This window comes from Podarcis bocagei, assembly GCF_964188305.1.
Source record: "Podarcis bocagei genome assembly, chromosome: 6".
Classification (NCBI taxonomy): Eukaryota; Metazoa; Chordata; class Lepidosauria; order Squamata; family Lacertidae; genus Podarcis; species Podarcis bocagei.
Genome location: NC_138130.1, coordinates 30,502,843 through 30,527,987, shown reverse-complemented (window position 1 = coordinate 30,527,987; position 25,145 = coordinate 30,502,843).

Below are 25,145 nucleotides of genomic sequence, written 5' to 3'. Positions count from 1 at the left end.
TACCCTGGAGCAAATCTGACCTTTCAGAGATTGAAATTTCAGAGCCAGCTGACTGTTCTGTAGCCAAAGTATTGCTCTGTGTAAATTATATTTCCATTTTAAAACGTTAGGGTTTGTCAAGAGTAAGGGTTTAAAGTAATCAACTGGGAAGCATGCACCAACAATGACTGCCAACTTTGAGTCCCCTTTCTGGTGAATGCACACCACAGAAGTGTGAAGTATTATATTTGTATTATTCGTGACTTAAATTATGAGGGGGTGAAGAATACCAGGGCAAGGATGTTCTTTTTGGTGTGTATCTGGTAAAAAGGATAGCTCAGTCGGTAGGAGCAGGAGACTCTTAATCTCTGGGTCGTGAGTTGGGCAAAAAGATTCTTGCGTTGCAGGGATTGGACTAGACAACCCTCAGGGTCCCTACAAACTCTACTATTCTATGATTCTAAATCTGGGCTTGGGAACCCTTTCAGTCACATTCCCCTCTGGGTAACCTTCAAAGGGCCAGATGGGTGCAGTCCGAGGCAACTCATGTAAATTGCACCTTTGTACTTTAGGCCAAGGGATGCGGGTGGCACTGTGGGTTAAACCACAGAGCCTAGGACTTGCCAATCAGAAGGTTGGAGGTTCGAATCCCTGTGATCGGTCCCTGCTCTTGCCAACCTAGCAGTTTGAAAGCACATCAAAGTGCAAGTAGATAAATACGCACCACTCCAGCAGAAAGGTAAGCGGTGTTTCCGTGCACTGCTCTGGTTCGCCAGAAGCGGCTTAGTCATGCTGGCCACATGACCCGGAAGCTGTACGCTGGCTCCCTTGGCCAATAAAGCAAGATGAGCGCCTCAACCCCAGAGTCGTCTGTGATTGGACCTAATGGTCAGGGGTCCCTTTACCTTTTTACTTTAGGCTAGTTTTTACACAGGCTCTCCCATCCCCCTCTATCCTCCATGCAGACAAGCAAGACACATAATTAGAGTACAGGGGCAAGTTCTAGCAAGGCAAAATGCCGTGAGGTGCAAAGCAAAGCCGGCAAGGTGTGTGAGCCTGGAGAGAGTTGTGCAGACCAGGTAGAGAGCTCTGAATGTCACATCCCCAGCTGATGTGGACAGACTCCTCCGAGCTGGAAAGCCCACCACCTGTCCTCTCGACCCGTGCCCGTCTTGGCTGATTAGAGCGTGTCCAGACAAGGTGCGGGCCCTCCTGGGGGATATCATCAATTTGTCCCTTGGCACGGGGACATTCCCAGGGGAACTGAAGGAGACAGTGGTGCGCCCGCTCTTAAAGAAAACATCATTAGATCCTTTAGATCTATCCAATTACCGCCCAGTTTCGAATCTTCCGTTCCTGGGTAAGGTGATTGAGAGAGCGGTTGCTGAACAGCTTGGTGGGTTTCTGGATGAAACATTGGCTCTGGATCCATTCCAGTCGGGCTTCCACGCTGGTCATGGGACCGAGATGGCTCTGGTTGCCCTAACAGATGATCTTCGTAGACAGCTGGATCGAGGCGGGTCGGGGTTGCTGATTTTTCTAGATCTGTCAGCAGCTTTCAACATGGTCGATCACGAACTCCTGGACCACCGCCTTGCCGACGTGGGGATCCAGGGCACAGTCCTTCAATGGCTGCGCTCGTTTCTCTCTGGTTGGGGACAGAGGGTGGCGCTTGGGGGGGAATTGTCATCGTGCCACTCCTTGGTGTATGGAGTACCTCAGGGTGCGATACTCTCCCCGATGCTTTTCAACATCTTTATGCGCCTCCTCGCCCAGCTTGTCCGGAGTTTGGGCTGGGTTGCCATCAGTATGCCGATGACACCCAACTCTATCTGTTGATGGATGGCCATCCTGACTAGGCCCCAGACACACTGACCAGATGTTTGGAAGCTGTGGCTGGATGGTTACGTGGGAGCCGGTTGAAGCTAAATCCTTTGAAGACAGAGGTCCTGTGGCTGGGACGGGACGATATGGGATTGGGGGGCAACTCCCATCCCTTGTGGGGGCGCAATTAGTGCCAGCACCGTCCGTTAAGAGTTTGGGTGTAATCTTCAACACCTCCCTTTCCATGGAGGCGCAGATTGCAGCTATAACAAAGGTGGCATTTTTCCATCTCCGCCAAGCTAAGCAGTTGGCTCCTTACCTCTCTCACCCTGACCTAACCACTGTGATCCACGCGACAGTCACCTCCAGACTGGATTATTGTAACTCGCTCTATGTGGGGCTGCCCTTGAGACTGACCCAGAAACTCCAGCAGGTGCAGAATGCTGCAGCGAGACTCCTTACGGGGTCTTCACTGCGAGATCACATTCACCAGGTGCTATACCAGCTGCACTGGCTCCCGGTGGAGTACAGGATCAGGTTTAAGGTGCTGGTTTTAACCTTTAAAGCCCTATACAGCCTAGGACCCTCGTACATACGGGACCGCCTCTCCTGGTATGCCCCACAGAGAAACTTATGGTCTTCAAACAAAAACATATTGAAGGTCCCAGGCCACAGAGAAGTTAGGCTGGCCTCAACTAGAGCCAGGGCTTTTTCGGCTGTGGCTCCGATCTGGTGGAACACTCTGCCACAAGAGACTAGGGCCCTGCGGGACTTGACATCTTTCCACAGGGCCTGCAAGACAGAGCTGTTCCACCAGGCCTTTGGCCAGGGCACAGCCTGACTCCCTCCCTCGGCAGTGGCTTGATTTGAATTAATTTTATAATGAATGATTTTAGAGTGTTGTTTGTGCTGTACTTTTGCACTGTTTTATTGTTGCTAGCCGCCCTGAGCCCGGCTTCAGCTGGGGAGGGCGGGATATAAATAAAATTTATTATTATTATTATTATTATTATTATTATTATTATTATTATTATTATTATTTATCCCTTGTGCCTGGAGTTGCCCACCCCGGTCTAAAACATTATTTCCAAACTGTGGTGATATTGCTAGCTATGATTCTCAGTAAGAAAGCATTCAGCTCACACATAATATAATACTGGGGATATTATCAGACAGAAAAGTAAACTTGTTGTGGAGACTTTTTTAAGGGGGTGGGTTGCTGTGCCAGATTTTACAAGCCATATGCTGCTGTGCTGTCAGCCCTATTTGCATCTATTAATTATATCTTGAGGCTTGATAGCATCATAGGCCACTATCCCTTTCTGACTGGAGCAAAGCTTAAAATGTGGCTATTGAGGACAAGGTGACATTTCAAAGATCTGTCTATTGTGGTACATTTTGCATGGTATATCAGATCTCTCTCTTTTGTACATATGCACGATTCCCAACTTCGACATTTAAGAATAAAATCTTTGACATATTTTTTTCTCCAGCTGTAATGTACTGCAAAAGAATTAGCAGTTTGCATTTCTCTTTATCTGTTAAAATTGGGGAAAAGTCACACTAAGCAGGCATGCCCACACAACTTGTGATCCAAAAATTTGGATGCGGTCTACCAGCTGAAATCTATATTATTTCATTCTAGCTTATGTTGATTTTCTCCTGTTTTATGCTCATGCTTTCCAACGACAAACACTTGGAATTCTAGTCCCTTCTGAGCTCATTCATTTGCTTCAAACAAAAGAAGGAAACGCTTTAAGAAGAAATGCTAAAAATGGGCATCATAAAGAAGAGAACTATTTAGGAGGAGGAGTAAACCCCAAAGCTAAACTTAATGCTTCTGTGCTTGATCTTACTCCAGTGAAAGCATAAACAATAGCACATTGGAACAAATTACTATGTTTCATTCACACAGTTTATGCTTTTTATATAACGCATAAACTTGAGCTGGGTGCAGAAGAGGGAGAGGTAAGTGAAAAAAGGGAAGTTTGTACTTTTTTGTAACCCTAGAACTGAGAGACACCCAATGATGTTGACTGTTGTAAAAGTCAGGACAGACAAAATATAGTATTTTGTCACACACCACAGTTAAACAATGGAATTCGCTCCCATGCAAGGCAGTAAACATCTCCCATCTCCTGTTGGGGCTTGTCTCTTGGAGGTACAGCTGGTTAAGGGGCGCAGGTGGCACTGCAGTCTAAACCACTGAGACTCTTGGGCTTGCCAATCAGAAGGTTGGTGGTTCAAATCCCCATGACAGGGTGAGCTCCCATTGCTCTGTCCCATCTCCTGCCAACCTAGCAGTCTGAAAGCACGCCAGTGCAAGTAGATAAATAGGTACCGCTGTGGCGGGAAGGTAAACAGCGTTTCCGTGCGCTCTGGTTTCCATCACAGTGTTCTGTTGCAGCAGAAGCGGTTTAGTCATGCTGGCCACATGACCTGGAAAGTTGTCTGTGGACAAACTCTGGCTCCCTCGGCCTGAAAGCGAGACGAGCACTCAACCCCAGAGTCGCCTTTGACTGGACTTAACCATCCAGGGGTCCTTTACCTTTTCTTTTTTCTTTTTTACCTTACAGCTGGCTAGTGATTGCATCACACATTGAAAGCACACAAAATGGGGCTGTGGGGTTGCGACAGGTAGTCCTGTCCCACACTGATACATGGGGTGGCTACCTGAAGAGGCCTTCCATGTGTACAGATGTAAATGTGTAGAGTTCTGGCGCATATATATGCTGATAATTGGAGAGGGCTTCTTCAATATCCAGCAACTGCATAGATGACAGGAGGCATTGCCAGCATGCCAGTTCAATCTCATGGGTTTCCTCAATTTGTGAGGAAAATAGTATGGATGAACCCCCTATCAACACAGGTTTCTGAGATACAGGGAAAGGCACCGGAAGGATAAATACCATGAGTAAAATTTGTGATCTGTTCAAGAAAATTGAAAAGAGATCTGTTCAAGAAATATCAACAACCTCAGATATGCAGATGACACAACCTTGATGGCAGAAAGTGAGGAGGAATCAAAGAACCTTTTAATGAGGGTGAAAGAGGAGAGTGCAAAATATGGTTAACATCAAAAAACTAAGATCATGGCCAATGGGCCCATCACCTCCTAGCAAATAGAAGGGGAAGAAATGGAGGCAGTGAGAGATTTTACTTTCTTGGGCTCCATGATCACTGCAGATGGTGACAGCAGCCACAAAATTAAAAGACCTCTACTTCTTGGGAGAAAAGCAATGACAAACCTAGACAGCATCTTAAAAAGCAGAGACTTCACCTTGCCAACAAAGGTCTGTATAGTTAAAGCTATGGTTTTCCCAGTAGTGATGTATGGAAGTGAGAGCTGGACCATAAAGAAGGCTGATCGCCGAAGAATTGATGCTTTTGAATTATGGTGCTGGAGGAGACTCTTGAGAGTCCCATGGACTGCAAGAAGATCAAACCTATCCATTCTGAAGGAAATCAGCCCTGAGTGCTCACTGGAAGGACAGATCCTGAAGCTGAGGCTCCAATACTTTGGCCACCTCATGAGAAGAGAAGACTCCCTGGAAAAGACCCTGATGTTGGGAAAGATGGAGGGCACAAGGAGAAGGGGATGACAGCATGAGATGGTTGGACAGTGTTCTCGAAGCTACCAGCATGAGTTTGACCAAACTGCGGGAGGCAGTGGAAGACAGGAGTGCCTGGCGTGCTCTGGTCCATGGGGTCACGAAGAGGCGGACACGACTAAACAACTAAACAACAACAAAAATTTGTGTTGCTTACCCCCAGCCTCAATCATCTCAACACCTTCTGAGGGAGCAGCTCTACCTATTACTCCAATTGATTTCTCAAATTGCAGCTGCTTGCTGCGTTTCCTAAAGATGGAACGAAAAGAAGAGGGCAGGGAATAAAAGGAAGTAGAGAAAGATTAAAAGTGTTAGTCGTGTTGCTTTATTCTGTTAGACATTCTGGACAAAACAGAAACAAGCTCTAAAAACCATACCTGTAGTTTGGGTTGATGAAAGAATGCTTGTTTTCAGGTTTATATGTTGTGACTAAAAGGCTTCATTAAGAGAATTTAAAAATGGAACTTCTGCCCCTTTGTATAGATTATGTACCTGTGTGGAATATAAGGCAACCTGTTCCTTCCATTGCTAACATATGTCAATTGGAAAAAAGAACCAGAGCTCTCAATAAATTTGTTTCATGTCCTCAGTCTCTTCCATGATAGCTTAAAGTTCAGCTCATAAAGTAGATTTCACCTTATAGACCAATCTATTTAATGATTAAGATTTTTCTTCTAACATATACCTGTCATTTCTACATCTTTTCACTTGGTATTGATGACTCTTTACATGTGTCTTTCAACACATTTTGTCTCCTCAATGTAGTTAGGATCAATTAAGCTAATTCCAAAGAGTCTTTTCAAGAAGGATGTTAGTTGAATAGAAGTCCTCCTGGTATTCTATCTGAGTGGAAAGGAATTCTATACATGTGTGCTCAGAAATACACACGTATAGGATGTATAGGGGGTTGGGGGAGGGAATTATTCTTTTGATTTTCTTCTTGTTTTTCTTATGTATTTTGTCTTGAATTTGTATTCTGTAAACTGCCCTGAGATCTACATATGGAGGGTGGTATACAAATTCATTCATTCATTCATTCATTCATTCATTCATTCATTCAATAACTAAAGAATAAATAAATAAAAATAAAAAACTCCCACTTAGTTCACTGGTTCTTACCCCAAGCAAGAGCATAGAATTGCAGTTCTAGATGCCTAATTTTAATATGTGGCATTATAAATTGAGGATATATAACAAACTGTATAAAAATAATCCTTCCAGTAGCACCTTTGAGACCAACTAAGTTTGTTACTGGTATGAGCTTTTGTTTTTTTTAAAAAAAGATATTTATTAAAAGTTTTTAAGATATAACAAGAAAAGGAAAAAATAAACACACAAAATAAAAAACAGTTAAAAACACACATTAATTTTCAATAACATATCTTCCATACACTTATTTCCTCGGACCTCCTCATACCTCCCTTCTTTGTATTCCAGTTCAATTTGTTAGTTCAGCAAATCCTTACCATTAAACTTTTACCCATTTGTAAAAAAAAATCATATCTCTTAAAGCATTACAGCTGGAAACCGCTTAGTTTCTATCCAACATCCTTCTAACATTCATTAATTTTACAATGTTTCTGTAAGTAGTCTTTGAATTTATTCCAGTCTTCTTTCACCGACTCTTCTCCCTGATCTCGGATTCTGCCAGTCATTTCTGCCAATTCCATGTAGTCAATCACCTTCATCTGCCATTCTTCCAGGGTGGGTAGATCTTGTGTCTTCCATGTTACTGGTATGAGCTGTTGTGTGCATGCACACTTCAGATACACTGAAACAGAAGTCACCAGACCCTTATATATAGTGAGAGGGTGGGGAGGGGTATTACTCAGAAGGGTGGTGGGAATGGGTGATTGGCTGATAAGTGTGGTAAACCTGTTGACAACTGTTAATGACTGCAATTGGTCTTACAGGAAAAAGCAAGGGGTGAGATGGCTAAAAATAGCTTTATCATGTATAATAAGATAAGAATCCAATGTCTCTATTCAGACCAGGTATCTCCCTGGTTTTAAGTTTGGCAATAAGTTGCAATTCAGCAACTTCTCTTTCCAGTCTATTTCTGAAATTCTTTTGTAATAAGACAGCTACTTTGAGATCTTGTATAGAATGTCCTGGGAGATTGAAGTGTTCTCCTACTGGTTTCTCTGTCTTGTGATTCCTGATATCAGATTTATGTCCATTTACCCTTTGGCGTAGGGTTTGTCCGGTTTGTCCAGTATAGAGGGCTGAAGGGCACTGTTGGCATTTGATGGCATACAGAATGTTAGAAGATGAGCAATTAAATAGTCCTGAGATGTTTGATGTTGTTGGGGCCAGTAATGGTATTGTCCGGGTGTATGTGGCAGCAATGTTGGAATCTGGGTTTATTGCAGGCTCTGGTACCAGGGAGAGAATTCCAGAGACTTGGTGAAGCAACCAAGGAGGCCTTGATATAGGTAGCCTCTGGATATACCTTCTAGACAATGGATGGATAACTTACAATCCTCTGGATGTCATTAAATTCCAACTCCCATCAGCTCCAGCCAGCATGGACAATAGTTAGGGATGATGGGAGTTGTAATTCAGTAAGATCTGTAGACCTGCAGGTTTCCCATCCCTAACCAAGATAGTTGGAGCAAGCTGTAGGACCTCCCTAGAGAAGATCAGCAGGAATGGAGGTCTGCAGGTGAAAAGATATTCCCTCAGATGGCACCATACTATTTGGGGCTTCAAATTTTCTTCATCCATCCAATGTCGGTACATAAACTAATTGCTTTCAGCACAAGTGGCAGGTTGTGGAGCTCATTCCTGTTAAAGATGTCAAAATAGATTGCTCCTTACTATGAAGGAATGTTGGATGTTGTCCAGTGCGGGTTATAAGTTGGACAACATATCTGTGCATTGAGGTGTGCTGTTCCATTCCATGTGTGCCGTGTAACCATGAATGATAGTGAAATCACACACACACACACACACACACACACACACACACACACACACACTAAATGGGATACAGCCAGGCAGATTGCTATGCATTTGTTTTCCAACTGTGTGACTGAGCAGAGATGGCATAAAAGGATGATGAGGAGCAACAATGAAGTTGCTTCATTTGGCGCGGAAAAAATTAATGCTGCTCATAACATTCCTCAAATATCTTTCGATGAGTTCTCTGCCACTTTGTTGATGCTCCAGGGTCTTTTCTCTAGTGTCTCTTTTGTATCAGAGCACCATCTGGCACAGAGATTATGGACACTCCAGTCTCTCTATCTCTGTATAACACTGAAAATTGCTTGTACAGAACAGTTGCTGAGGACTTGCATAGGCAGGAAATAAGATGACAGGGAGTGGAGTGCTGAGGTTAAGTTAGCTGGTTAAAGTGGATAGGACTCATTGAGTAGGTGGCACTCCTATATGCTCCTACTTGAGAGTTAACCCTGTTGAACTCAATGAGCCTTACTTCTGAATAGCCATAAATCGGATTGTGCTGTTAGTCACCATTTGTAAATGTATTCAGGCTAGAGATTGGCAGATGTATCAGCTTCAGTTTCTCTTCTGTTTTTCATTTTTTCTAATCTTAAATTCCCTTCTCTGTCAATAGATCTCAAGATCATCGGTTTGAGCCCCATGTTGGGCAAAATATTCCTGCATTTTAGGGGACCCTTGTGGTCCTGCCCAACTCTACAATTCTATGATTCTATATTTCCGCATTGGCTCAGAGAGAAGTTCCTCGTGAAAATATGTCAGCATATTAGTGTGAATTTCTTCTAATATATACATTTTGTATGCAGTTTCTGCTAATACATATACACACTCTGCAAACCATTTCCCTTAATGTAGTACATTTTTGTATGGTTCCCCACCACCACCACCACTAATTGTACATTTTTGTACACTTGGGTGGCCGAACCATATCGCAAAAATGAAAGAGGTTCTAATTGCATAGTAAAAAGAAAAGAGACACGTGGATTAACAAAAACAATTCATGAAGCTGATGGTTAGTTGATGAAGGGCCCTGTGGAAGAGGCAGGGAAGGGAAGATATCCCAGGGTGAGAGGATGAGAAAAGACAGGGAAGCTCTCAGGTGAGAGCTGGGAGGAATCACCTTTCACTGTGTGGAACAAGTTAAGATTTACCTGTGCGTTTTCTCTTTCTCACTCTTTGTTTTTGTTTAGATTGATTTGCTTTTTAAATAATGTACAGTGGTACCTCGGGTTACATACACTTCAGGTTACATACGCTTCAGGTTACAGACTCCGCTAACCCAGAAATATTACCTCAGGTTAAGAACTTTGTTTCAGGATGAGAACAGAAATCGTGCAGCAGCGGCGCACTGGCATCAAGAGGCCCCATTAGCTAAAGTGGTGCTTCAGGTTAAGAACAGTTTCAGCTTAAGAACAGACCTCCAGAATGAGTTAAGTTCTTAACCCGAGGTACCACTGTATTATGAAAAGTCTTAATAAAAACCTATTTTAAAAAACCTTAAAAGGGGGGGGAGGGGAGAGTAACAAGAATAATTCAAGGTATAACATGACCCAAGGAACGTGCTGGCCTGGGTACAAAAATGTATAGCAAAAGCCAAAGGCTGGAGCCAATTTGGCTCACCCACTTCCAATTCTGAGGGCCTGAGAGTGGGTGCTTTCTTCACCCAAATGGGTGTGGCTTAAGAGGGGTTAGAGTAAATCCCACCTCTTCTTCGAGGCTTGTATACCATAGTTTACCTAGACTGGCAATTTTTAGCTACCTGCAGAGTGTAACCCCGCAGAGCCTTGTTTATAACTTGAATAAAGTGGCCCATGTTTTAACTGAATTCAGCTAGTGTCCTGTCACACATGGTTACAGCTGACCATGCTTTACCAATTAGTTCTGCTGAGTGGGCCAGATTCTGTTTGTCTAAGGGGCATGTGTCGATCAGACGTAAGACTGCTTGTGCTGACAAAGGCTTTCAATCCTACTCACCCCTAACTTGTAGATGTGTAAAAACATTTCCGTAAAGACAGGGCAAGATACGAGGAATTCCCTGGGTGTTCCGCTGCTTTGGAGAAAAAAAGAAGCAACACAGCAAGATGAATTATAATACAATGTCTCTTCCGCTGCACAGCAATAATCTAGTTATAATTTATGAGGAATCTCTCAAAGCCCATTCACATTCCCATATATCTGGAGCAGGGCTCCCAGATGTATGGCTTTCAGGAAAACATGAGACCTGGAATCTTTAATTTGGAATTTAAAGGCTGCTCACATAGAGTGTAGTTGCATGAGCAATGCATGGTGTCGCTGGTTATTCCTACATCTCACAGAGGCCCCTTCAGTCAAGATCGTGTGATTTTGTGTGCAGCACCGCTCACAGGTGTGTCAAGAATAAAGTGTCACCAGACACAATGTGTGCCCTGACTCTCAAGAGCAACTTATCTAGTATTTTGAAACATCAACGCCTTTGGACTACATGGAATTGGCGGAAATGACTGGCAGAATCCGAGACCAGGGAGAAGAGTCGGTGGAAGAAGATTGGAAGAAATTTAAAGACTATTTACAGAAATATTGCAAAATTAATGAATGTTAGAATGATGTCAGAATGAAGTTAAGTGGTTTAAGCAGCAATGTTATAAAGGTGTATGTAAAAATGGATTGTTAACAGGTGAGAATCCAAAGTTATAATATATTATGTTAAAGGACTAAGATAAAAACAAAGAGGGAAAGAAATTGCTGAATTAACTAACTGAATTGGAATACAAAAAAGGGAGGCGTGAGGAGGTCAGGGAAACAAGGAAATGAATGTAAGGTATGGAAAGACTGATGTTTTTTTAAAGTGTTTTTTATCTTTTTTTGTATTTTGTATTTTTTCTTTTTCTTTTACTTTTGTCTTTCTTTTTCTTCTTTTTTTTAATTCATGTAATTCTTTTCTTTGAAACCTTAATAAATATCATTAAAAAAAAGAAAAGAAACATCAACGCCTTATTTTTCCTACAGATACCTTCTGTTAAAACGGTTTTGCACCTGGGTATGTCTGCCTGGGGGGGGGGGGAATGGGAAATAAATAAATAAAGGGGACAAAATCCACCATTAGGCATGAACTAGCTATCAGCATAGCTCAGATTTCGGTAGACAGCAATCTGCATGCTGTCTAGTAGGTCATGCCGGGAATTTTTTTGGTGGTGTTTGTAAACAGAGATAAAGGCTTTTGGTTATCTCCATGGATATCAGGTTGTTCATGTGTGTAATTGCTTCATACAATGCTCTAATCCTCTATGGCATGAGAAAATTGGGAATAATGTAGCACTTTATAGTGGTTTGGGTTTTTTTAATAAAAAAATAAAACACACACACACTTGGATCCATGGGCTGACAGTAGCCATCATTTACTCCCTAAACGTCTCCTCTCCAGTGATTATAAGGAAACAAAAAGAGACAATAGTTGCAGCAATAAAATGATAAAGGGGGAGGAAGGGAGATTTGGTGGTGTTGTGAACAACCCTCCAGGATGCTAAGTGATGCTGCTTCAAAGATGAAATAAAGAGCTAAGTAACGTGCAGCATTTTTTCTTCAAAGTAAACACTAGCAACCTCAATAAGGAGATGGGGGGAGGTCAGAGGGAGCCGGTCCAGCTGAAGAAAGCCATTAAAAAGCAAAAGGAGGAGAAAGAAATCAATTTAATTTGCCATATTAAACAAACAAGACAAAGGCAGTGCCAGATTTAATACAGCTTTCCCTTGCAGGACAATGAGAAAATGAAGACGTTTTTAAAGGAGAGAGAGCGAGGGGGGGAGAGAGACAGAGAGACAGAGAGATATGCTTTCAAGAAGGGGAGCCTAGGAGTGCTTAGATCAGGAGGCACTGTTTGTACGAAGGGCAGGCTCTGTAATAGTATTGATTGGTTCCAAGGCCATATTAGAGATGAAGACAGGCCTCCAGAGGGAAGTTGTTGTCACCTTGACCTTGGGTCAAAGCTGGACTACTGACCCCTGACACCCAGAACTCCGGCGCAGAGATCCGTGATATCTTTCATGCCTACTGAGTGTGTCAGCGGGGGGGACATGTGTCGATGTGGCTGTTGCCAAACCAGAATTGACCGGCCTGCAGGAAGCTGGGAGAGCAGTGGGAAATGTGGGTTAAAGTATGTCAATAATGTTTCACAAGAACAATTTCTCCCAAGAATTGTAGCTGTTGGAATGTTTTGACATTTATTCGGTAGAGAAAATGTAGCATGTTTTTGTCGAGGCACTTCAAGAGGGCTGCTGCTAACTGCTGTGGCGTATTGATCTTTCTGTTAAATTGCATGGGCACACTCGGGAGATCATTGAGATTCAGGCTACAGGACAGAACGGATCGGCTGCACCCAATGGTCACTAATGGTAATTGGTTTCGATCCTTGCACTTGACGAAGCCATGATTTACTCGGTTCACAGATGAATTGTAGTCACTAAATATTTTGAAAAGGGGGGGGGGGAGATACTTTGATATCTTTTTCCCCCCTTGTCATTTTACAAATTACTGCCTCTGCTTCTTGGTTTATATAAAAAAGCGACAGATCTATATTACAGAATATATATATATATATATATATATATATATATATATATATATATGCTTTCGTAGATTTTCACGGGTACAGGAATGCAGGTTTTGGTGTCTTCGGGTATCTTCCCGTGTAAGAGTTGGGGTGTCTAGGCGACGTTTCGACGAGGTCTCACTCGTCATCTTCAGGCTGGTGCTTTCGGCTTCTTGTTGTGGTTCGAGGACCCGACCCCGGTGAAGTGAAATGAAGACACAAGGACACGTGATATAAGGTTAATGGGCTAGAGAAAGGCCACAACTTTATTGGTTACAGCATTTGAAAAGGTATTGGCTTAGGCATTGGATCGAAACGATTGGGTTCTTCACCAGTAGGTGGAGCCTGTCGATGCTGATACGACTATAGGCTCACCCCTGCTGTCACCGAGGGTCGTGCCAAGGCCTCCCGCCAAGCAGGCATCGGACGGAATACACGACCCCCAGATTCCTTTAACGGAATACCCCTAAAAATTGAAGGCATAGGCGATGGCCACACCTAGCACTTCCACACAGCGCAACACATTATTCCAATGCCTAACCTACCCCCAATACCACAAAAGAAAAAAAAAAAGTTGTGACGATTGCTACGAGGTAGGCGAAAAAACCAATTAGCCTAGTGCCAAATGGAAAAACTCCTACCAGGCCCCCCAGCCAACCAGGGCGACCAACCTAAGGTCCATAGCAAGGCCGAAAAACCTGAGCCCTAACTAAAGGGAGTGGAGGGTGGGTGACTCGTGAGGGGCGAAGGCAGGAAGAATGAGGCCGGGCGAAGGCTGGCGCTGCAGCAAAATGCTGCTGAACACGCCCCCACCGTGGCCCCCGGTTGGATGGCCACCGGGGGGGCGTGAGCGCCAGCCAGGTGAGTGGGCAGCAGGGGGCCACGCCCCCTGCTAGCCGGAGCTCGAGCCCCGACCACAACCCCTCCCCTCCCCTTCGTGGAGGAGAGTCTTTACTAGAACAGAGCTCTGTTCTAGTAACAAGAAGCCGAAAGCACCAGCCTGAAGATGACGAGTGAGACCTCGTCGAAACGTCGCCTAGACACCCCAACTCTTACACGGGAAGATACCCGAAGACACCAAAACCTGCATATATATATATATATATATATATATATATATATATATATATATATATGTAAAAGAACAACATAGATGATACAGAATTTTAAGAATCTCATCCTCTGAGCTCAGTCCCAGCAGCAACATAAATATTATTTTTTGTGTGTGTTAAAAATGTAAAGCAGATACATAGAAATGAGAGGGTCTTATGTGACTTGGAACCTGTTCCTCTCAGGGCTATCACAAGAAGTTGGCAAAGACTGCTACACATGAAGTTCTTTAGCAGGCCAAAGGAATTCTTCCTCCTGTGTTTTTTTATTGTTTAACAAATAACAATGTTCTATCTTCCCCCATTCCAATGCAAGTTTAGGTGCAGACAAACAGAAGCAATTTCTGTGGATAACTGGTTGAAGCAGGGGCAGATTTTGGCAATACGTTGCCCTGCTCCCCTGCAGTATTTCTTACTTTCACAATAATTACTTTTGGTACAGTTGCTTTTTAATGGATCCTTTTAATGCTTTTTAATGGTGCCCATATAAATATAGGCATTGTTGTTGTTGTTGTTGTTGTTGTTGTTGTTTTGTGCCCCTTTGGCTTGGCACTCTATGCAGAGGAACCGCTTGCACCACCCTAAATCCAGTGCTGATTGAAATACTTCCCTGATCTAACTGTTGGGAGGGTACAGCAAATCCCAGTCAGAAAATTGCTTATTTGGCTGATCAGCTGCTGAGGAGAGGAAGCAGGGAGGCAAGGTGATTGAGGGAGTGGTTGCTGAACAACTCCAGGCATGCCTGGAAGAAGTGGACCATTTGGATCCCTTTCAGTCGGGATTCAGGCATCATGGGACTGAAACTGCCTTGGTCGCACTGGTCGATGATCTCCGGCAGGCTAGGGAAACGGTGAGAGCTGTTTCCTAGTTCTGCTGGATCTCTCAGTGGCTTTTGATACTATTGACCATAACATCCTTCTGGACCGTCTTGAGGGGCTGGGAGCTGGGGGCACTGTTATACAGTGGTTCCACTCCTTCCTCCTGGGCCGTGTTCAGAAAGTGGGGGGGGGATGAGTGTTCAGACCCCTGGGCTCTCACTTGTGGGGTGCCTCAGGGTTCTGTCCTCTCCCCCATGCTTTTCAACATCTACATGCAGCTGCTGGGAGAGATCATCAGGAGGTTTGGGCTGGGTGTTCATCAGTATGCGGATGATACCCAGCTCTACCTCTCTTTTAAATCAGAACCAGTGAAGGCGGTGAAGGTCCTGTGTGAGTGCCTGGAGGCAGTTGGAGGATGGATGGCGGCTAATAGATTGAGTTTGAATCCCGACAAGACAGAAGTACTGTTTTGGGGGGACAGGAGGCAGGCAGGTGTGGAGGACTCCCTGGTCCTGAACAGGGTAACTGTGCCACTGAAGGACCAGGTGCGCAGCCTGGGAGTCATTTTGGACTCACAGCTGTCCATGGAGGCACAGGTCAATTCTGTGTCCAGGGCAGCTGTTTGCCAGCTCCATCTGGTACTCAGGCTGAGACCATACGTGCCCGCAGACTGTCTCGCCAGAGTTGTGCATGCTCTAGTTATCTCTTGCTTGGACAACTGAAATGCTCTCTATGTGGTGCTACCTTTGAAGGTGACTTGGAAACTACAACTAATCCAGAATGTAGCAGCTAGATTGATGACTGGGAGTGGCTGTCGAGACCACATAACACCAGTCTTGAAAGACCTATATTGGCTCCCATTACCTTTCTGAGCACAATTCAAAGTGTTGGTGCTGACCTTTAGAGCCCTAAACGGCCTCGGTCCAGTATACCTGAAGGAGCGTCTCCACCCCCATCGTTCTACCCGGACACTGAGGTCCAGCTCCGAGGGCCTTCTGATGGTTCCCTCGCTGCAAGAAGCCAAGTTATAGGGAACCAGGCAGAGGGCCTTCTTGGTAGCGGCACCCGCCCTGTGGAACGCCCTCCCACCAAATGTCAAAAACAGCTACCAGACTTTTAGAAGACATCTGAAGGAAGCCCTGTTTAGGGAAGCTTTTAATGTTAATATTTTGTTGAAAGTCGCCCAGAGTGGCTGGGGAAACCCAGCCAGAAGGGCAGGGTATATATAATAAATTATTATTATTATTATTATTATTATTATTATTATTATTATTATTATTATTATTAGCCCCCTCCCAATTTGAAACACTTGCCAGTTTTCTGACAGGCCTCTGTCCGCACTCCTAGCCACAACATGCATACACAGGTAGATAAGGGCAATTATTTTGTGATGCATTTTCTACAGTCAGTAAATTGTTAGAAGCGGGAGTCTCTTGCAGAAGGTAATTAGAGAAGAGGCCAATTGAAAGAGGTTGTGAGCATTAGTGTCAGATGTAAGTGTATCTATTAGCCTGGTGCCTTGATCCTAAATGAGTTTACTCTGAAGCAAGTCCCATTGATTTCAGCTGGACTTACCGTTAAACTTGTACACTTAGCATTGCAGCTTTAAATGTAAAGGACAAAGGCTACAACCTCAACCATGTTTATTATGGAGCTAAATGCCATTTAATTATGGAAGACATCCTTGAAGCAACCACACACTTACTTGGGAATAAGCCCCTCTGAAGAAATTATGTGGATTTAATCCTAAACAAACATGCATGGGATTGGGCTGTACATTATATTCTCAGCTGTTTTTGTAAAGGTTTGGATTGAATTCTTTAGCACACGTCTACTTAATAGCATGACTCCCAGTATTTATTCTGTGCAAGATATTCACAACTATATTTGGTACAATTTTGCAGTTCCATGTTACATCCATAATTTATTTTTATAGACAGACGCCATGAAAAACTATTGTTATTTTTTACTATAATAGAGTGTGTGTGTGTGTGTGTGTGTGTGTGTGTGTGTGTGTGTGTACACACACACAGAGAGAGAGGGAGAGAGGGAGAGAGGGAGAGAGAGAGAGAGAGAGAGAGAGAGAGAGAGAGAGAGAGAGAGAGAATGGAACTCTTTTAATAATATCATTTGTGGTCTCTAACTTGGACTATTGCTTCCATCTTATTTTTGTTTATGGAAGAGAAGGGAAGAGAGGGTATTGCCATTTAAACATGGGGTGGGGAGACACAATATTTTCACACGGACTGTTGAATACAACCCATAGGCTTGCCTGACAAGCAGCAAAGAATGCCATTCATCATAATGTCTCCTAATGCTTATTTGTTTGCCAGAGTCAGTTCCGCTGTTCTGTTTAGAATGGCTGTAAATAGACTGTGATTTCAAATTATAGTAAATCATGCATTATAGGATTTGAATCACTGAGAATGGTAATAGAGAAAATAATGGTGACTAAATGCTGTTGCACCTAGGTATAATAGCTGTAGGTGGCTTTTGAAAATGATTACTTGCGCTCCAAGTAGCTGGAATATTTACAAATGCTCAACCTCTAGAGGAAATCTGGACTACAGAATGTGTGCAGGAGATAGCCCAAGGCAATCAGCGATGAGGTCAGACCTCGACAGTATGTGTGCCCTACATGAAAAGCTTTCCACAAAAAATGCCTTTACACGTGGTTATGTGGTATGGGGATGCAGCAGCAGGCAATCATTAGGGAAAGAAGAGGGTTTATTTGCTAGGATCAGGATCCAGCAAGTCCATATTGATGCTGACAAAAGGTTATAATCTTATCACACATTAAATTTACCGCAGTGGTTTGACAACTCTCCTAGTAGCAGAGTCCATCTGTAACCATTCAAAGCAATGTTTCAGATTAAAGTTCACGCGATCCTCTTAAAGAACTGCCCAAGACATTTTGACACCTGAAGCGAAGCACAAAAGGGCATCTCCCCCAACCAGGGAAAAAGGGGCTGGTGAAGATCTGCATTAGGAACAAGGGGTGAATAAAGACCTACATTGGGAACAGGGGGAAATAACCATCTACATCAGGGACAATTGGGGTATTCAAATCAACCTTACCTGATGGTTGAAGTAGGAATGAAGGGCCGTTGCAGGTGAGGGGGAAGGGGGCTGTTTTGAATCATGCCAGGCAGGTGCAGAGCTCAGGAGACCCCAAAAGGCTGCCCTCACCATTTCCTCCCTAGGGGTGGGAGGTCATAACAACAACAACAACAACAACAACAACAACAACAACAACAACAACAACAACAATAATTTATTATTTATACCCCACCCATCTGGCCAGGCCTCCCAGCCACTCTGGGTGGCTTCCAACACAATAAAACATCAAACATTAGAAACTTTCCTAAACAGGGCTGCCTTCAGATGTCTTCTAAAAGTCTGGTAGTTATTGTTCTCTTTGACATCTGGTGGGAGGGCGCTTCACAGGGCGGGCACCACTACTGAGAAGGCCCTCTGCTTGGTTCCCTGTAACTTGGCTTCTCTCAGTGAGGGAACTGCCAGAAGGCCCTCAGCGCTGGACCTCAGTGTCTGGGTAGAATTATGGGGGTGGACCTCCTATTCACCCAGAGGCCTCTGTAAAGATGGCATGGAGGAGGGCTTCCTAGAAGGTAGCAGATCTGGCCTCCCAAGGAGTGTGGCAGTGGCAATGGGAGCAGCTACAGGCAATGTATTCCCTGGAGGCTGGATCTGCAGCTCCTATGGATCCAGCTGCCTGATGCAGTTGTCTCACCTTGCCTCATGAGTGGGCTGGCCCTGCTGTTCAGTATTAATCCGGCAACGTTGCTGCAGGCACCAAGTTTGTTCCTAGCCTCATGGTATTTTGCAGATTTCAGAAAGTGCACTTCTTGGTGGACAGCTGTGTGCAGTGTGAAAAGTGGGAGGAAGAAACTAGAACAGGAGAAGTCAGAAAAATGCAAGTCCACATTCGACATCCATCGATGCAGAGAGCAGCTGAATTCCTTATGGTGCAGCACCTAGAACAGGGATAGGGAACATGTGGCCTTCCAGATATTGCTGGACTACAAATCCCACCAGCAAGCCTGGTCAATGGTCAGGGATGATGGGAGTTGTGCTCTACCTAGCAACATCTGAAATGTCACTTGTTCCCCGTCCCTGTCCTAAATAATAAGAGGCTAATCCAGTTGCCTGCTATGTCCAATGACTTCCCACCAGCAGATAGATGAGTTCAGAGGAGGTTCTGTGAATGTAAGTGATGGACAACTAGATTGACTTCTCACAGTACTTAAAAAAAGAAGAAAAAGAATATACTATTCCTGAATACTTTGTGGACTTTCCAGATGCATCAGGTTCAGCACTGTAAGAAACAGGATATATAACAATAGCTAAAATGAATGGGAGGAATAAAAAATGATTCTGGTTCAAATTTGCCACCAGCAATTCAGTTGTATTTATTTGTTTCAATATTCCCAGTTACAGAGCCTATGGGGGTTAGGGAGGTGTAAAAGCATTGATGTTGATCATTCAGATTTAATTTTATTACATTTACTTTCATTAAAAGGGGGCTCATCCACACTTCTGTTTGTGCTGCAATTTCTAGGCACCAGGCCACGATTTGTAGAGATGGGTTTGAGCAATTTAGGGTCTCCCCCCAATTGCTTGCCCTGGGAAAACCTGCTGTCAAACATCAATCAGATCCCTCCCTGCCCCCAACTCTCGCTCAATAGAATTTTCAATGGATAAAACTTTGTCTTTAAGAAATAAAATTCTGAACTGTTTCTAGTTTTCAAAATGTTATAAATATGTGCTTTCACTTCACTTTAATAGATAAAGGGGGAGAACAGGTTCTGCTACCGAAATCTATAATAATTTGTCTGCCCTTTCCTCTTTCTCTCACCCTGACACTGCTATAAGTGTCAGAATGAAATGACCAGGGAGCAGTTTCTGTACATAGGTGCTTGGCTAATGTTGTGAGCAGAAGACACACAAGATCCCTACCTTCCTAGGGTCGCCATACGTTTAGAATTTCCCAAACATACCCGGAATACTGTAGTCAGAAGCAGAGTCCGGGTGGTAATTGACGGAATGCCTGGGTGCATGGCAAAATAAAATAATAATAATAATTTTTGCCGATTTCTGGAAAAGTACCTCAAAAAGTATTTTTGAAATATGGCAGCCCTAGATAAACAGGAAAGTAGTTTCACATATAATCACCTTGGTACCATTATAAGTAAAAATACTCATGATAAAAAGGAGGTCCGGAGAGCCTCAGGAATCAGGAAAAGGATGCTTCAGAGAAAGGAATGGGTGCTCTTGCCTCTGTCTGCTCTCTAGGTCCACATTATGTAAATTGGACAAAACCAACAGAAATACAAACTGAAAACTTTAATTCAATACTGTGTGTGTGTTTGCTTTCTTTTTGACTAGGGGCAGCAAGGTTCAAAGTTGGAAGAAGCCAGTCAGTTAAATTCTATGACCAGAGTTCTGTTACGCTGATGTTGAGATTAGGTTGTTGCCGCTGACCCCCAGCCCCAGCAACGGCAGCCTTTTGAAGTTGAAAAGATCCTGACTGTACAGCTATCGCACAATCTATCCTCACAGCACCACCTGCTTCAGCCTTCAAGAGCAATATGGAATAACAGCCTTTACTGGCAGGAACGCATCAGGAGGATACTAATGGCAGTGGGAAAAAAATATCTTTTTTTAAAGATAAAGTGAGAGAAAAATTGAGCTTGAAAGAGAATGCAGTTCAAAGGGGAGGACATGCTTACTTTGATGTTTCCCTCAGGTGCACATCCATTCATAATGGTAGGCCGTCCAGGAGAGGTCTCTTTTTTTGTAATATTTAGACAGCAGCTTTTACACTCTCTTTTTTTTCTTCGGAGAAACAGTTGAAGTTCAAGTCTGAGCCCGGTATCACTTTTAAATCTGTTTTAAAACAGCAGGGATCTACAAACTGGCTTAGCTAAGTCATTTCCTTTTTAACACCCTCTGGGTGAAATCTGGAGATGATCTGTCAACTGAGTCAAGGTAAACTGATAAAAAAGAAAAAGGCTTCTCGACGCCAATTCACATTACATCGTTTCCAGATACAGGTGATTCCCGTGACTGGGTAAGCATGAAAAAGGTGTTACACAAGTGAGTCACACAAGCCATTTGATCTCGGATGATCCTATGAATGGAAGCTCAGCAGAATGGGAAGGAATAAATACCACGTAACGCAGAGCAAGGTCATGTCTGTAGAATGAGCACAAAAACTACCAGCCGGAAACATGCTGGACAGATCAGCTCTGTTCAGTTCTGGTTCCAGTGAGAGTCATGACACAACCTATGGTCCCCTGAAACAATGGTATGTCCAAGTGGCAAAGCTTTTCCTGGACTGTGCCACCTCAGGCAGCAGGGGGGAGCTGGGTCCATGAAAACAAACATGAACATATAAAATGAAGATTTGGTTTAACCATATATGCTGTGACAGGGAGTGGCTTTTTATTTTTTATTTTTTACAGGGGGGTGAGTAGCACATAGGGGGGCATGGTTAGCTTTCCCTTCTTAGCTATGACTGTCGCGAATTCCTCGCGGCGCTTTTAGCAGAAACGCTCCGAGTCCCAGGGTTTTCCAGTGCAGTCTTTTTAATGTGAGCTATATACAGGTATTTACAAAAACAGTCAATACAGAGTACCTGCTCCTTAAGGCAAACGAATACTCTCCACCACAGCACCACCACAGCACCACCACACCACAGCACAACCACCACCACTTAACTGTTAAACAGGCTTTCCTTTTAAAACAGGTGATAGCCAATCACATTCCTGCTGAGTCACTCTGACCCAGCACTTCACAGAGTATTGCATCAGCCTTTGAAGCCTGCAGACTTACTCAGTATCCTGCGAATCCCAACAATGACTCCCCTGAAAACCATCCCCATAAGGCAATAGGGCTTAGAGATGGGATAGACATACACACAATTATACTGGCAGATTTCAGTAACCACACTGAAGCAACCTTGTTGGCTCAAGGCTTCATGGTCACCATGGCAACCATGGGGATGTCTTCATATATTGTGCTCAACATACACTGCTGGAGGAACCCTTGGTCTGGTCTTTGGTGCAGAAGGATGTGGGAGTCATCACATAGAGGGGAAGGGGGTTCAGGTCACCCTGTTGAGATGGTCAGAGCACTGCTTATGGGGTTTGAATGGCTGATGGCTATTACTCCTCGCAGTGATTGGGGAATGTACTACAATGTCCTGGTTCTGGAGACTTCTGGAATCTGAGGGATTCCTAAGGGCTCTGAGGGATTCCCCAGTTGGCATGTGGCAAGACAGTTATCGCCATTCACAGAATCACTCTTAAGTTCATTCTCCATTATTGTGGAGACTGGTTGACTCCTAGGTTCTTCAGTCAGTAAACCGGGCCAGATGATGGCTGCAGGTTGTACATGTCCCATGGAGAGGTCAACCATGCACAGGTGAGAGCACATAAGCATACTAATTGTGTGGTAGTAATGACAGTGGAGAGGGTCAGCTTCTTTGCCACCATTGTATCCTCAGATTGCCATCTAGCATAATAAGTGTAAAAGCCCAAAAATGGCTTAGTCCCCAGTTATCTGTTGGAATGCCTCTCTCATATTGGCAAGATCAGGCCCTGTGGTCTGCATGCAGAAATATGACAAGGCCTTCTTCTATTTATGCAACTCTCTCTCTCTGGAAATAAGAGCTTAAAACATAGGCATTTGCAGAAAGTCTATACAGTGGTACCTTGGGTTACGAACTTAATTCGTTCCGGAGGTCCGTTCTTAACCCGAAACTGTTCTTAACCTGACGCGTGCTTTCGCTAATGGGGCCTCCTGCTGCCGCTGCGCCACCACAGTGTGAATTCTGTTCTCATCCTGAGACAAAGTTTGTAACCAGAGGTACTACTTCCGGGTTAGCGGAGTTTGTAACCCAAGGTTTTTGTAACCCGAGGCACCACTGTAAATGGGTGTGTTTATTCTGCTGAATTGTTTATTGGTTTAATGATGATGTTTTTATTATGTTCTAATTAATGGTTTTAATGTTTTATCATGTTGTGTTCACTTCCCTGGGATTTTAGAAGAAGAAAGACTATGCATGCATACACACAGAGGATAACTCACTGTGGAACATGTGAGCAACATCTAATTCTGTAACTCACCCAAGTGTTGTGTGCATCTTTATGTGGGGTGGGTATTGCAATCCTCATCTAAGAAGAAAACTTCTTTCATCTGTCATGTCATTCGTAGTATGCATTTAAGTAGAAAAGCTTAAAATCCTAGAAATACAAGGAAAATTGCATGTTTCGTTACTCTGGGATCAATATGAAACACCTTCTTCTTGCAACAATTTTAAATACAGGAACATGTGAAATCCTAATAAAAAGGATCTCTGAGCATACGCAGAATAATTGCAGCCCATCTTCTTGATGTTAGCACAAGGACAGTGGACATATATTTAATCAGCTTTTTCTTTATCTTCTCTCAAATTTCCTTTGATGTTTGTCCAAGCAAGCACCTCTACATTTCACTTTCAGGCGAAAGTCAGTAACAATTCTTCTCTGAAACTCGTGTAGTTCCACTGAAATCAATCTGGTAAACTACTTTAATTCAACCCTGATAGCCTAAGCATCTTGTGCATTATGGTCTGCCCTAGTGATTTTTAAACCCCAGTTCTCATTAGCCCCAGCAGGCTGGGTAATGGTAAGGTATCATGGGAGTTCGAGTCCAACAACTTCTGGAGGATAGCATATTGGCTGCCATTCTCTAATAGTTTCAAGAACCTGTGAACTTAGGCTTCAAGTGGCTGGTAAACCTAGAATTCACAACCCAGTATCCATGTTTAGCAGGCTACCATGGGTTTCCTAAACCTAACTGTTGTCATCCTGTTTAGGACAACAAATAAAGGGGCAAGGCCACAAAACACGATTGCTAGTCTGTGGTAGGCTTTGAAGGCCACCACAAAGGGTGCGGGTTTGGGCTAAAAGACAGTTACTTTGTGAAGTACATCAATGACTTTTATGGTTCAGCAAGACTTGGAACACTGATCACCCCTGCTCAAAACACTATGTTGTTTATACCATACAGAATCAGGTTTCGGCTAATCCCAAGATCACTCTGCATTATCAGTACAGAAACTCCCAATTAATGTAAGCATCTAAGAGCAAGGCCAACTGTCCTATTGGGCAGGGTAGCGCAGCCACCTCAAGCAGCTGATTTGAGGTGTTGTTTGGGGTACTGCATTTTTCTTACCAAGGAGGAGTGGTGCTTGTGTGAATAGGAAGCACAATATCTGAAGTACTAGGAACCTTGACATTTTATTTATTTATTTATTTGTTTGTTTATTTATTTGTAGCAGGAGGTAGAGGCATTTTGCTGCTCTGCTTCAGGTGGCCAGCCCTGTTTATGAGCTTTTGCATCTTTTAATTCCGTTTGACCATTCAATTGCCACAACTAGTAAATGAAGAAGCCAAAGTTCTTGGGTTGCTCACCGAGACTCCGTTTTCCACATCATCTGAGCCTGAAACACTGAATGCCTTGTTATTTTTCAGGCCAAGACTTTCTGCTGGATTGCATATCTCAAGGTCATTTTCAATTATTTTCAAATACTTGGCTACTTATACTTTTCCCCCGCCCTACAGTAAGTCCAACAAAGGGCTAAATTATTATTTTGAAGAAAGGAGATGGAAGTTAGATGAACCTTGACATAGTACTTTGAGTATAATTCAGCCGCAAATTCATATCAGCAGGATTTAGAAACTAAACAGTTAACCTAATCATCTCTTTTTTTATTGTTAATTTAGAAAGCTTTCTTCCCCTAAGTACACTCTCACTTTGCTGAATTCACGGCATGTGACCTCCACCTTTTGTCCACCACACCATTACCAACAGCTAATCCCTCTTATTTATTGATAATTGGACCAAACTGAACAACATGCCAACTCCTGAAAACTGAACACCACTAAGGGGTTCTATTCAGAGTTCTCCTTAAAAAAAATATAAAAAAATCCCACATTGGTTTCCAAGTTTTGTTCCATTGTGGAATATCAATGGAGGAAAGAGTTGGCACTTTTCTCATTGCTTAGGAATTCCATTAAACCCAGCCTGCGCATTACGTCACGATTTGGAAAGTGGGGGAGCAATGTATAGGGTGCTCAGAGTGCGCTCTGGACTTTTTAAAATGTTCATGCAATTTGCCGCTGCAGAGTGACTGCTAAACAGAGGGTGTCGGATTTCCCCCTGAAAGGACCACATTTGTTTTAACATCCTTTGCAAGGCATACACCAGCGCA